General features: G+C 48.8%; 1 protein-coding gene across 7 annotated transcripts in view; it reads left to right on the top strand.

Annotated features, from left to right (window-relative positions):
- The first annotated feature begins 4,035 nt into the window (after nt 1–4,035).
- The window catches only part of ST3GAL2 (ST3 beta-galactoside alpha-2,3-sialyltransferase 2), an 80,414-nt gene continuing 70,016 nt past the window's right edge, over nt 4,036–14,433 (top strand). For 2 of the 7 annotated variants that reach the window (XR_009758876.1, XM_061594622.1), the window contains exon 1: nt 4,568–4,963. The gene's annotated coding sequence lies outside the window, so the exon portion shown is untranslated. Of the gene's footprint in view, nt 4,244–4,567; nt 4,964–5,504; nt 5,637–6,042; nt 6,195–13,882; nt 13,947–14,433 lie in introns of those variants that run through there. The other 5 variants (XM_061594624.1, XM_061594625.1, XM_061594623.1 and 2 more) reach the window with 5 other exon arrangements.

Here is a 14,433-nt window from a genome sequence, read left to right as displayed (position 1 = left end):
TAGAACTCTATGGCGCCCAGTCCAATTCTTGTATGAAAGCACTAGCTCGGCCACACGAGCTTGCACGGCCCTGGGTCCATACGCCGTGACAGTCACTTGTAAGTCAGGGACATATTGCTCTGGCTTCACCAAGTGTTCAGCAACACTGGAGAGCTCTGCGCCCGAATCTACCCGTCCCATGACCTGAATACAGTTAACATATATGGGTTCCGAAAACTGCGTTTGAACCCATTCCCTGCATTCCGATGAAAGAGGTTCTGGACAGTCCCTCCCTTGCAGCAAACCATCCTTTTCTTCTCCCTCTTTGCCCCCGGATATATTTTGTACAACACTCACCGACAGGGCTTTAACAACTGGTCCACGAGGGGTCTCAGGACGGTCTTGTGAATTTGGGGCAGAAAATACAAAATCCGATTCTGCTCCTTCATTCTCCTCGGCTGACGACCATGAAGAAAGTTCAGGAGGTTCCGCTCCAGGGGACGTTAAGTCTCTCACACGTGCAACTGGAGCAACCTTTGGGTTCTTCCTTCCAGCAGGATTGGGCTTAGACAAGATTTTAGAACAGGAATTAGCCTTATGACCAATTTGCCCACATTTAAAACAAATTATTTCTCCACGGGGCTTCTCTTGCAACGCAGCCTCGGGCCGGGCGGAAGGTACTTTGAAGTAGCCAGCAGGCCCCCCTTTCTCTTCCTTCGCCGGTTGCCCTGGTTTCTGCATACCTGCGGTCTCTCGCCTCAGCGGTTTCACAGGAACGTACTCCGGTCTCCGAAACAAAGTATACTTTTCTTCAGCTCTGTTTTTAAACATACGATCGGCTAGCATGCCTGCTTCAGTCAGAGAACGGGGCTGCTGGTCTCTGACCAGAGCCATCAAATCTCGAGGGAGGCGTCTGTAAAACAGTTCTTTTGCAAACAGATCTAAAACCTCCTCTCGGGTTACAGCCTCGGCTGTGTCAGCCCAACGTTCCACATTTCTGCCCATCCGTGCAGCAAAGGCTGAGAAGCTTTCCCGAGGCTTCTTCTGGTCTGTTTCTAAATGCCGAAAACAATCCTCTGAAGTTAGCGCAAAGTGAGACTTGGCTACAGCATAAAAGTAGTCAAAATCATCGGCATACTCCAGTGGCAAGGAGTTCAACAGTTCTCTCAACTCGCCTTCAGCATTAATGCGTAAAGCACTCATCCAGTACTTTTTAGGCACACCTTGATCCCTACAAGAGTGAGCAAAAACTTGGAAGAAGGTAAAAATGTCATCTGTCTCACGAAAAGTCGGAAAGGATTTTTTATGGAGGTCTGGTCTTCCTCCTCGCGGTTGTTGCATCTCACGAGCAAAGCTTTCCCTACTCCGGCGATCTTCCTCCATAGCCTTGAACTGCAGGGACAACAGCTTCATTTGCTTAGCCAGGTAGCGCTGCATGCTCCTAGGCAGCTCTTCCTCATCCAAATCTGATTCCTCCTCATCTTCGCTATCCTCAGTTTGCTTAGACACGAACTCCTTTTCATCCACAGAAGGCTGAGGTATAAACGACAGAGCAGCAGCGCCTTCTTCCAGCTGAACAAGCTGACTAGGCAACGCAGTGTCTGCCAGGAGCACATCCTCGGCTCCATTCTTTTGAGATCTGGTTTTTATCTTTTGCGACATTCTGCACTAACCTTACTACCCAAAGTAACAAACAATTGTGTCAGAAGTCTCTTTAAAATTTACAACTTGCTGCAATGCACTTATCTCACACAGCGTGTTCACTTAAGAGCAGGAATGGCTTCGATCCTCACCGCTGCCAGCCATGTCATGCCCGCCCGACCCTCAGGGTCCCGGGAACATGCATCAGGCTCAGACCCCCACCCTTAGGGAAATGAGACTGGAACCGAAAAGCTATTACTTCACCCTTGCCAAGGCTGCGTACGCTCACAACAACCCTGCAAGGTAGAAGGTAGGCTGCCACCACCCCTGTATACTGGTCCACTCAGAGCCAGGGGATCTCTGAGCCCAGAAGGTATATAAAACCAAGGTCCAAAAAGGCAAGAGTCACAGTTACACTCCTTGCCAGGCACCTCTGGTTTAACACTTAAAATCCAAGCTTTTAACTTCTTAACCCTCTTTGGTAGTGAGTGACTGAGGTTGGGTCAAAACACTGAATTTAGAACCACCCCTTCTCTCAAATGAACACACCAGGTTAAATAGAAGTAGCTTTATTAAAATATATAAGTGCACATATCATATAGCAGCAAGTAATCCTTTAAGACCATTCACCCAACAGGGGTTTAGGTTCTTACAAGAGAATTCATACACACAACAAGAAAATAATAAACTAGCTCACCTAACTACTTACATACGAGGTAGTTGGTTGCGTGGCACCTCTCCTAAGAGAGATGGATGTTCAACATAAAGCAATGGAACCAGACATAGGTTGCCTTCCCATAAGCAACCCCAGGAACCATAAAGCAGAAAAGGTTTGGAACTCTGGTGCCAGTCAGCATAGGCAGAGAACAGAGAACAAAGGCTGTGGGTCCCTAGCCCTATACTTAAGGGAAAAAGATCCTAACGGTCCAAGATTAATTGACCAATCAGGAATTGACTGATGTAACTTTCTTCTCGATGTTTCTCACATTTTCGCGCCTTCAGGCCCCCCTCCCAACGGTGTTTTCCAACTGCATAGGCCAAGGATGACCTTGGGTGCCAGGCACTGGCTAATCAACAAAGATAAACAGGTGCAGCTCGTTAAGGCTTCTTCTAACCGTCTTCAGCTGGGAAAATGAAACTTAACTTTGCAAATTGGCAAGGCCTGTCCTTTCTGACTATAACCATCTCCCAGAGTCCCTTACTGGAACCAAAGTGTTGTCATCAAATTTCTAATAACTCATGACCATTACAGGTTCATGACAATCACTAGAAGGTAAAATGATGAAACTGAAGTTATCATACTTTGGACACATAATGAGAAGATATGATTCCCTAGAAAAGATCATAATGCTGGGAAAAACAGGAGTTGAAAAAGAAGGCCAAATAAGAGATGGATTGATTCCATAAAGGAAGCCACAAACCTGAACTTACAAGATCTGAACAGGGTGGTTCACGACAGATACTCTTCGAGGTCGCTGATTCATAGGGTCTCCATAAGTCATAATTGACTTGAAGGCACATAACATAAACATTATAAGAGCAGGAATGACTGTGTGTATGGAAGGGATTTGAGTGACCTGTGAAACAGATTTGGGCTGCCTCATTGATCTGGGGAGATAGCAGGGGACATGGGCTGAGACCGCTGTTCTCTGCTTCAGCTAGAATTTGGGAGAATACACTAAAGGTTCTCCACAGGTGGCACATTAACATCATTAAAATGTAGGAAAACCAGGCCAGTAGCCTGCCCAAGGCGTCAGAGGATGTTCTTTCCATGACAAGTTGTGGACCTGCAAGAGTTTGTAGGTTCTGGGCCATGATATCTGTGTGGGAAATCTCTTGCACTCCTAAATTAAGTCCCTAGTGCTCACCCTGCTTGAGGAAGCATCCAAAAAGCTGAGACACAAAGAATTAATAACCTCCTGGCAGCAAGACCAGCTACGGCTGATAGATGGAAATCTTGGAGAATCTTAACATGCAAACATTGCAACAAAAAGGCTGATCTTTGGGGGAAGCCTATTTTGTTGCCAAGGACCTCCCAATCAAGGATGGGTGCTTCCAGGCTGGCTGTTTGTTGAGCATACATCCTGACTGGTGCATCTCCCCTGCTGCCCTCCTTATGGTAAAAGGTGCAAGCACTTGGGGAAGTGGGCTTGATGTGTTCCAGCTCATTTGCCAGAATGTATCACTGAACAATGTGACAAAGGGTATGTCCAGACTCTTGCTATATTTGGGTGGGATCAATCACTTTCCGGCAAACTGAGGTCTCACAATTACAGCGGATTGGGAATTCTTATGCAACAAACCCTCTTCCCTCAAAACACCAGGCTTGCTGCAACGAGAGGAAACCGTACTGGAAAACACGGGCTAACGTTTGCTTTAATGCAAGGTCATCTAACCTCCCCAGAAAAAAAAAGAAACCAGAACGGAGGTCAACATCATCTAATCTCCCGGCCAAGAAGTCGGGATGGACGCTCAATAGGCGGGGCGCCTGGAAGCAGTTGCAAAAGCGTGGAGAGTTTTAACAAGGCTTGTAGCGATGTCAGACGCGAAGATGGGAGAAGTTCTGCCCGGAAGGGGTCAGAGGGCCAGGCCTTCCCTTTTTTTTAGTGGAGTCCTTTGAGAGGTGCGCTGCAGAGCCTCCGCGCCCGCGGATTTCGTGCTTCTTTACGCCCCTCCCCCCAGCGAGGGGTGCTTGAGGCGCATGGCAGAAGCCCAGGGGCCCGCACCAGGAGCCCAAAGGCAACTAGGTCTGCCGCTGCCGCCCCACCCTGTGTGCCGCCCAAGGAAAGACACCCAGGAATGCCTGCGGGGCAGAGATCCTGGAAGGTGCCGGGGCGGCGCCCGGGATGAGAGAGCGCGAGGAAGCGGCGGCGCCCAGCCGGTCTCAGCCGCTCCAGCTGGAGGCTTCGGCGTGGAAACAGCCCCTGCCGGATATCCCCCCCCAAAAAAGCGCCTTCCGGAGACCCGCCGACGCAAAGTCAGCGGGTCGACGCCCCCCGCCTCCCCAGGCCGCAGTTTCCTCCGCGCGCGCGCCCCCTCCCGGTTGACGAGAAGCCCCGGCCTGCCGCCGCCGCCTTCCCACCTCCCGCTAAGGGGGCGGGCTTGGCGGCAGCGCGGAGGATGGGAGAGCGGAGCGGCCGCCGAGGCAACGGCGACGAGCCCTGGAGGAGGACAGCCGCGGCGAGGCTGCTGCTGCCTGGTGGGGCGGAGCGGAGCCCGTGCCGGGCCAGGTGCTTCCCTCCGCGCCGTCTCGCTGCTGCGGCGGCGGCGGCTCCAGGCGGCCTCGGTGAATCCCCGCACCGCCCAGCATGATGCCCGCGGCGGCCGCCACCCGGAGGCAAAGGTAAGGAGCCGGACGGCGCGGCGGCGGCATCCCTCTTCCCGGCGCGGGGGCAGGGCGCCCGCCGCCTTTGTCCCTGCGAGGAGTTCCCTTCTCGCCCCCTCGGCCAGCAGCGCCAGCACCAGCAGCTGAGCTCCAGCGGGCCGCAGCGCTGGGACGCGCCGAGCTCGGGCCGCGGCCGGGGGCTTGTCTGCGATGGGAAAAGGCCCCGGCCAGGGCTGGTCTCGCGGGGGTGCCGCTCGCTCCTCCCGCCCTCCCCCCCGGCCAGACCCCTGCCCTGGCGAAGGAGCTGCCGGGCTCGCCGAGGCGCTTTCCGTCGGAGGGTCCCGCCTGGCGCGGCGGGCGCGGCTCCCCGCTCCGGGAGGCGCAGTTCCGCTGCCGCCGGAGCAGTCAACTCGGGAGCCCGCGAGGCGCCCGGAACAGCGCGCGGCTCCGCTCTGCTTTGGCCGGAGGAAGGCCGAGCCGGCAGCTCTTTCGGCGCAGGGAGGTCCGGGCTTGGAGGCGCCGCTGTTGCCTTTGCCCACCGCTCCGCTTCTCTTCCCAGCTGGCTTGTGCCCACGGCGGGATAGCCCCGGCGCCCGGTCCCGGCTGGTGTCTCCGCTTCGTGCGCTTTGCTGCAGTGCCCCGAGCGCTCGGAGAGTTCCTGAGCCCGAGAAACGGTTGGATTCAAGTTTCGGTCTGTAATAGGAATCGGAATGTGCCTTGCTATGGCCCTTGCATCTGCATTTGGTTGCTTCTGGGCATGTGCAAAGTGAGCTGCCTGGACTGGCTGTCGTGCCCCGCAAGGAGAGACCGCGTCGCTTCCACGGGCTGGGATTTGTATTCTAGCGCAGAGCTTTCAGGGGGTCGCGCTGTGTCGCGGGGAAAAGTCGTGGCTCAGTGGCCCGGGCGGCCTCACGTTCAGCCCCGGAGAGCTGTTGCCTCTCTGTGCGGAGGGTTAGATGGAGCCATGTCTGACGTGGCAGCCATCCCCCATCTGGTGCCTTCCAAATGTTTTGGCTTACATCTCTCCTCAGCGCCAGCATCTTGCATCTGCCCTGGCTGGGGCTGATGGGAGTTGTAGTCCAAAACAGGCAGAGGGCACCAGGTTGGGGAAGGGTGGGCCATCACCCCACCCTTCTGTTTCCAGGCAAATTCCGTAAAAGGGAGTCCACAAATGGGATCGGATGGCGTCTCCCAAGCCCTGTCTTGTTGTAAGCCCCCGCTGCACCACCACCCCATCTACTGTTCAAAGGTAGGCTGCCTCTGGACTTGGAGGTTGTATTTGTCTGTGATAGTTCCTAGTTGCTGTTAGACAAACTCACAGAGGGAACATCTAACCCTTTTTAAAAAGCCGTCTAAGCTAGTGGCCATCACTGCATCTTGTGGAAGGGAACTTGTTATACAGCGACAAGAGCGGCTGTATACTATAGCCAGAATGGATTTTTCACATTCCGCAATGTTAAATTGAAAATACCCCCCATGCCATTCTGATGCTTCCCATAAGCTCATTTCAAAACAAAACCTTACAAAACTTATAGTCCTGAACTCAGAACAACCCTCTACATCTTCGTGGTGATACACAAAACAGTCAGAGAGAATTGAGAGTTCAAAGTGTAAAAAGAGAGAGAGAAACCAGACTCCTTTTGGACTTTTTTCTGTCAGACTTCTCATACTCTGTTGAAATTAATTAAAAATCACCCATGTTCACAGAGTACTGCAATCCTATTACTGACCTTGCCCCATACTCTGACCTTCATTTTCTGCAGTTTAAAAGTTTAAAAAATGTCTGGCTGATTTTTAATTAATTTAATAAATTTTGGCTTGAAGCCAATGACAACGTCCGGCATGCTGTGGAAGAACCAACTGTCAGAGTTCTAAAAGCCAGACTCAACAGCTGCTTGGTTTGCCTAATCAGGGGGACACACCCACACCAGACTTTGATTTCACATGAGACAGTCATGGCTTTCCCCAGAGAATCCTGGGAGTGCAGTTTGTGAAGGCTGCTGAGGGGAGACTCCTGTTCCACTGAGAGAGCTCCAGTGGCCAGAGTGGTTTAACAGTCAGCTGCTCTGATTGAAGGTCTGTGAGGGGAACAGGGCGTCTCCTAGCGACTCTCAGCACCCTTCACTAACTACACTTCCCAGGATTCTTTGGGAGAAGCCATGACTGTCTAAAGTGAAATAAAGGCCTGGTGTGGATGTGCCCAAGGACAGCTTTGGTTTAAATTTGGGTGGGAGACTACATGTGCCTGCTGTAGAATAAAAAGGTGGGGGAAATCCTGAAAAACTATGATACTGTTCACAATGTTTTCCTTTTGCAAAAGAAAGGGGCTTCACCTCTGCCCAGCGCCCACCTACCCAATCTTCTCCCCTCTCCCTCCTCCTTTCTACCTCCCCTTCCCTGCCCCTCCTCTCTCCCAGGTCAGTTCTATATATCCTAAGCAGGATTGCACAAGAGTAAATCCCACTGAACTCAAAAAGCATGCAAATGATCAAACCTGCCCTCCCCTCCTCCTCCTCCTCCCTATCCCCTCCCTCTTGCCCCTTCCATCCCCCTTCCTTCACCCCTCTCCTTCCAATCCTCTCTTTTCCCTTCCCCCTCCTTCTGCTCCCTTCTCCCCCCTTCCTCCTTCCCTCTACTCTCCCCTCTCCCCCCCCCATGGTCAGTTTTACGTATCCTAAGCATGATTGCAGGGGAGTAAATCCCACTGCTCAATAAGCATGCAAATGATCAATCCATTCTCAGCAAACTTGCACAGGATCCCATTTCTTGCCTCCATGATTAAAAAGCAGAGAAATTCACTAATAGGCAAAAAGCCTTGCAGGTTTAAGAATGTACCTATAGCCCACAGATATTTCTATCAAACTTTTAAAAGCAGGGAAATTGGGCAGCTATAGTGAATGCACCAGAGGAGCAGGAGACCTGACCTCCTCTCTGAGATATTCTGCTGCCCTACAAATTTGTCAAAATGCAAACACCATTTGGGTTGGTCTTTCACAGTCCAATCCACTTGCTGTGTAGCTTGGAAGAATGTGGTCACTGAGAGACTGGCAGCCTGCATTTCCATGCTAGCCCCAGAACCTTCTTAGCAGGCTGGTCAGAGGGCTAGTGGAGGGATGAGGGATCTCTCTGCTGCTCCTCTGCCAACCCCTTTGCTTTTGATGCTAGCCACAAAGGAATGGACTTCTTTTTCTCCGAGCTGGCACAGAAGCTAAGCAGGCTGGGATCTGCTCTGCCGCCGCTGCCTCCAGCACCACCGGCAGTAGCATCCTGTTGTGTTTTGGCCTTGAAGGAAGGAACTCCCTTTTCCTCTGTGGCTAAAACAGAAACCAAGCAACGGAGTGATCTCTTCCTTTCCCACCAGCCCGCTCACTTGCCAGAATGGAATTCCTTGTTGCCTAGAGGCAACGCTCTGCCTATTACTCGAGGCTGGTTCAGATGCTTCTCTCTCCCGCATTTTGTATAATGAAGACTGAGGCAAAGAGTACATTTAGCTTCCCTCTGCAACCTCTCTTCTCCTTTAGCAATCCTTCACACCTTCACCATCACTTCCCTGGCTGCCTCCCTTTTCCTCATGTATTTAACGAAACATTTGCTTTTATGCCTTTATAGCAAAGAGCACCTCAGAATTCTTTATCTGCTTGCAGCATCAAGTCCTGTCATCAGGACCCTCTTTTTTCTTCTCATTTGGGCAGTGCTTTCACTTGCATTCTATCACTTCCTTTTCAGCTTCTGGAGTGGTGCCTTCTAGTACCCAGTCATTGCTTTTCAGCTACAAGGTACAGACAGAATTGCAGTTTGCTTTCCACACTGATGGGTTAAACACTTTTTCTATGTTAAACACATTCTGCTTCATTCTGCCCATATCTTGTAAGCATAACATAGCCATGTGGGTGATGCACCTGAACAAGCCAAATGTCTCTGATCAATTTTAAAATTTTCACTAAAGTGCTTTTATTTTTCCCTAATTCCATACTAGAAAAGGCTTGACCTCTTGAATTTCTGCCTGCAATACAGTGGTTAAAGGCACAACAACCCTGTTTTTCCCCAGTGCCAACAGTAAACCAAAGCCTAGGCCGCCATTATGTATCCACTTACCTGGAAGTAAGCCCCTTACATACAAAGATACTTACTTCTGAGTAGACGTGTATATCATTGCACTATACTTTAACTAGACTGTGAATTCTTAACTAGTCTCTGGTCTTTAGCTCCTGCAAAGCAGGAGGCATGCCTAAGCCTCTTTGCAAAGTTTTCACATTTGCCTTTTGGGGAGAGGTGATTCTTTAATTTTCACCCACACTTATTGTGTAGTAGTATTTGCAGAAAACAACTCCTAGGAGCTACCTGATCTCAGGCAAACCCAGCATAGGAAAGATGTATCCTGATTGCTAGGGAAAAAAGAAGAGCAAACTAAGGACTAGGGGGAAAAGACAGAAGCAAGAAAAGTGTACTAGAAGGGAGGGCTAAACAAGCAGCTCTTTAAGACCCCGGGATTCTAATTGACTGATGTCCAAACAACTCACTTATCAATCACAGCTCTAACTTCACTCATTGGCTTATAACACTGACAGGCAGGAGCAGCCAGGCTGACCCATTTCACAGAAAGTGCTTAGAACGGTACCTGCACATTTTGCTCCATAGCCTTCTTTCTAGGAGGGCTAGAGACTTACTCTAAAGAAAAGAAAGAAAGCTCAGGTTCTGGGCTTCCTGATGGGGGCGCTACTGGAGGCTCTCACAGGCACCATGGCACCCATGGGCAACAGGCTGTCAACCCCTGGTTTAAGCACAATTGCTCAAGTATGTCAGTTTGCTTTGAGAAAAAAAGGTTTTGCATAATTTAAGGTTATGTAAAAATCAGTATCACTGAACACCAAAGTCTGGATCATTCAGACCATGGTATTCCCGATCTCTATGTATGGATGTGAAAGTTGGACAGTGAAAAAGGCGGATAAGAGAAAAATCAACTCATTTGAAATGTGGTGTTGGAGGAGAGCTTTGCGCATACCATGGACTGCGAAAAAGACAAATAATTGGGTGTTAGAATAAATTAAATGAGAACTGTCACTAGAAGGTAAAATGATGAAACTGAGGTTATCATACTTTGGACACATCATGAGAAAACATGATTCACTAGAAAAGACAATAATGCTGGGAAAAACAGACGGGAGTAGAAAAAGAGGAAGGCCAAACAAGAGATGGATTGATTCCATAAAGGCAGCCATACAAGATCTGAACAGGGTGGTTCACGACAGATGCTCTTGGAGGTCGCTGATTCATAGGGTCGCCATAAGTCATAATCGACTTGAAGGCACATAACAACAACAACAACAACAAAAATCAGTTAAAAAGTAAGTGAATGAAGTGTAGCTCTTCCACCTAGTTAATGTCTAATTTGGAAGCACTTTATGTCACTGTTATTAATTTATTGAAAGCCACACTGAAATATTTGGAGAACAGAGTCTTACATGAATACATAGCCAGAATATTTAACTATATGCTGAACTGTTGCTCGTCGGTGATACATGCTGAGGCACTATTACAGGAGCGTCACAATAACCTCCAGTTTCCTGAAGGGATTTTGATTCTTCCCTTCAACATATCTTTGACAAATCCTTTATTGTTGAGGAACTCTCTGTCCCGAAATTAAACATGCCGAGAGTTAGACTTTCTGAGAGGTTGTCCACTCCTACACATGTTGAATTTGGCCATCCTGTAGTTGGCCCTGCTCCTAAAAGTTTTTCCTCTCCTGTTACTTATATTCCTTTTTTTTTTTTTTGCAGTGCTCCATGATTCAGGTTTCCGGGTTGAATTTTAGGGGAAACCAAGGAAAGGGATAATGAAATGGGAGGGGTCAGGCAGAGTGAAACATGTAGGCGGAAACCTTTAAAGGAAAGCTCAGGTTTTTTTAGGATGTGGAATTCTGTGCCAGACAGCAGGTTCAGGAACTGCATGAGATAACCCTGCATAGACATTCAATCATGGGCAAAGCAGTGGGGCAACATCATCCTCATCTGTTGCCGTAGTTTATGTGATGCTTATACTATGAATGGAGACCCCAAACATAAATGCTTGCTAACGGAGACGGTTGTGCCCAGTCACTTTCATGCCAATCACAGTGTTCACACCACAGGCCAAAATACTCATATGTTGGTATATCTGTCTGCATTGTTGGCATAAATTCCCATTACGCACTTTGCAAAAAGTTAGTGGACCAGCCGTGATTCTAAGTTAGGACTGCAAGTTCAAGACTGAGATAGAAAGATTTAAAACTTATTGACACCCGGTCATCTCCCATTCTACGTTCACTAGCCAGTCCAGAGTTGCAGTGGAAAATAAGTAGGTAAATGAATGTACTTGTTATAGTTCGTAGGTAATACAACACCCATCACATTTCAAAACCCCTAAAGTCTTTGCATGATTAAACCAGCAAGATCCCAAGCATAAAAACATATATGGCAGAGTAACAAGCCTGATTATTTCTTTTAATTATAACCTGACTCAACTGTAACAAGATAGAAAGACCAAAGCAAAGATAACGCCAAGAGCATGGGGAAAGTTCTTGGGCAATCCCAAGCGGGCTGTTGCCCCATCGATAAGGATTGGTAGCCCTGGTGTTCCCTGGAGCCTGCTTTACTCCAGAAGACACAGAGACTGACAGGCAGCTTGAAGATGTCCAGGAATTGGCTGTATTCTGTCTGGCTTTTTGTGGTTTGTAGGCTGCATCTCCTCTTGGATGACAGGGGCCTCTCCACTCTGACCTGCATTCTTGCAACTGCTGTGCTTGACTGTTGTAGTGGGACTGCCCTTGATGATAACTTGGGAGATGGTGCAAAATTCTGTAGCCCATCTCCTGTTAAATAGCAGGAGGCAGGAGCATCCTTCTCCCCTCAGTTGCAGAGGGAGGTGGAGCCACAGCTTATTGGCCCAGTGAATTGACCTGCAAAGCTCTACACACTCTACTAGGCTGATGCCTCAGACATCAGTCATCCCTGCTTCCATCGTTGCTTGTTAAACCAGGTCCTGCCTCAATAAAGACACCTGTGGCTAGAACGGGGGCCTTTTCACCGTGGCACCACCTCCCTCTAGAACTGAAGATTTTTTTATCCTTTGCTTATATCCTTGGCTGTCTTTGGGAGGAAGGCTGGGAATACAGAAGAGGAGGAGGATAAAGGCCATCACACCTTTTTTTCTGTCTGCCTCTAGGACAGCCGTCCCCAACCTGGGGCAACAGATCCCATCAGGCCAGTGTGGATGTCTCATGCCCGGCTGACGGGAGTTGTAGGCCAGAGCATCTGGAGGGCCCCAGGCTGGGGAAGGCTCTCTAGGATTTCTCCTTGGAGTGATTTTTCTGACTGGCGGATGACATGTGCTGGAAGAGCAGCATAATCATATTTTAAAATAAGCACATGACACCACTCAGTGATCAAACATCAAGGATGGCCAAGCTGGTATCTCTTGGGCTGGATCCAACCCGGGGCAACTTTATCTGGTCCTTGGCAGGCCTACAAGATTTTCATTGAGGGGCAGTAGCCATTTGGCCACAGCTTTTTCTGAGAAGAAATGTGTTTAAAGTTTTTCATCACTTTAACGCCGTCTTTATTTTATACGTAATATCCAAATTGTAACCGTTCCTTCTGTTTGTAGTGTGCTGTGCCTGTGCAGGGAGCCAATTTCTGTTACAGAACAAGCTTCTTGCCCTTGTGCCAGCGTTGCCTGCAGAGCAGATAGTGGTTCTGAGAGTACAGAGGATGACTTGCATTTGGTCTCTTCAGCCACAGTTGCCGTTAAGAATCCTCCTCCTTGCTCTGGGGATGGTAATACTTTGAGGGGCACTTATGAGACACTGTGTGGTCTGTATTGCACTACACCATCCTCAGATCTGTGCATGCGTTAGTATGAAGCTGGATGGCACCAGGGCCCTCTTAGTTAAGTTCAGTGCAACATGTAGCAGTTCCTTTGGGCAGCAGATTCTTGAGGTGTCTGTGTATATGCATGAGTGTTCAGGCACTTTTTTTCATCTGTGTGCCATTTTAAAGAATGAGCTCCAGAGGAAGGGTGGGAGGTATGAAAAGGCTCACCTGGGACTATTTATGGACTGAGCAGGAACAACATGTTCTATCTACATAAAGTACATTAAACTATAAATGTAATATCTGTACTAGGGTGCCTAGTGCAAACTAGTGGGCGGTTAATTATAGTTGCAACAATTAACCTTGAAGCAGTTCATTTTTGCTAAAACCAGTGGGACACTTTCACTAGCTTTAATTTTTTATATAAACCATCTAACACAAGAGTGAAAAATGTATACTCAAACAGTTGTTCTTCAGTATTAATCTGGGCCAGATTTCTGAAACTTGTCAATATCTGTGAGCGTTCTGCTGTGCCCACTCTCTGTTCAGAAACCGTTTCAAAGGGGGCCTTGATAGTTTAATTGGCTCCAGGAGGAGGAGGAGGAGGAACAGCCGCCGCCACAGCAGCCCTTTCTGGCTCCCAGAGATCCAGTGAGAAATGAGGATGGGGCACGAGGAACGTTTCTGCCTTGTGTAGCAGTTGCTTTACTTCCAGTCCTACTGGGAGGTTTGTGGTTTGGTCCTCATGTTGTCTCTGTGCCTTTCTGCTTTGCCTGTGGATGTGGGTCTGCAGCACAGAGCAGAAACTCTTGCCTCCTGAGTGGGCAGCTGAGCAGCTTTCATGTACGCAGGAGAATGCAGAATTAGCCTGACTCATGAATCTGCCTGCAACAGTGACTTTATTGGCAAGCTTTTGTACAGCAGTGTAAACACCAACAGTTACTTCAAATCCCTTATTGCATTTTAATTCCTGTTCCCAACCAGAGAGCACTTAAGTAAAGAGAGAACTGAAAACGTTACCAGGATATGATCCTCTCTGAGAATGACTCTGATCCAACTTTAAAATGACTTTGTATGTTTGTATGTTAAGATACCCTGTGAGGTTCCCTGTGGCCAGCCCCCAGTCACGGACTCAGCATAGGAACTCCGTACAGGTGAGTTGTTGGGGTTTGGGTATGTTTGGGGTTATCTCTTATGTGCACCGCCCAGAGAGCCTTTTTGGCTTAGGGCGGTATATAAATTAAATAAATTAAATAAATAAATAAAATAAATTAACATAGCAGATAAATGTCATGTCACTCGGTGCAACATTTCTTTATACGTTGCATTTACTTCCCTCCTTTCCTCTAAAGAGCTCAAGGCGAAGTCCCTGGCTTCCTCCCAATCCTCCATTTTATCATTGTGCCTGGGCGGAGTGTTGCATGCAAATATATGCACTTGCGGGTTGCATACTATAGGAGCAGCCCTGAAGCAGCTGGATCAGACCAAAGGTCTATATAGGTCAGCTTCCCGTTTCTCACAGAAGGCCAAACAGATGCCTTTTCTGGGAAGCCCACAAGTCACAAGTGTGCACCAGCCCTTTCCCTGTTTGTGATTCCCAGTAATCCTGAAGGTGGTGGTGGTGGTAGCTGCTGATAGCCT

This window comes from Rhineura floridana, chromosome 13, assembly GCF_030035675.1.
Source record: "Rhineura floridana isolate rRhiFlo1 chromosome 13, rRhiFlo1.hap2, whole genome shotgun sequence".
In the NCBI taxonomy this organism is placed as follows: Eukaryota; Metazoa; Chordata; class Lepidosauria; order Squamata; family Rhineuridae; genus Rhineura; species Rhineura floridana.
Note: the sequence above shows the minus strand (reverse complement) of the source record. Positions and strands in the feature narration are given on the sequence as shown.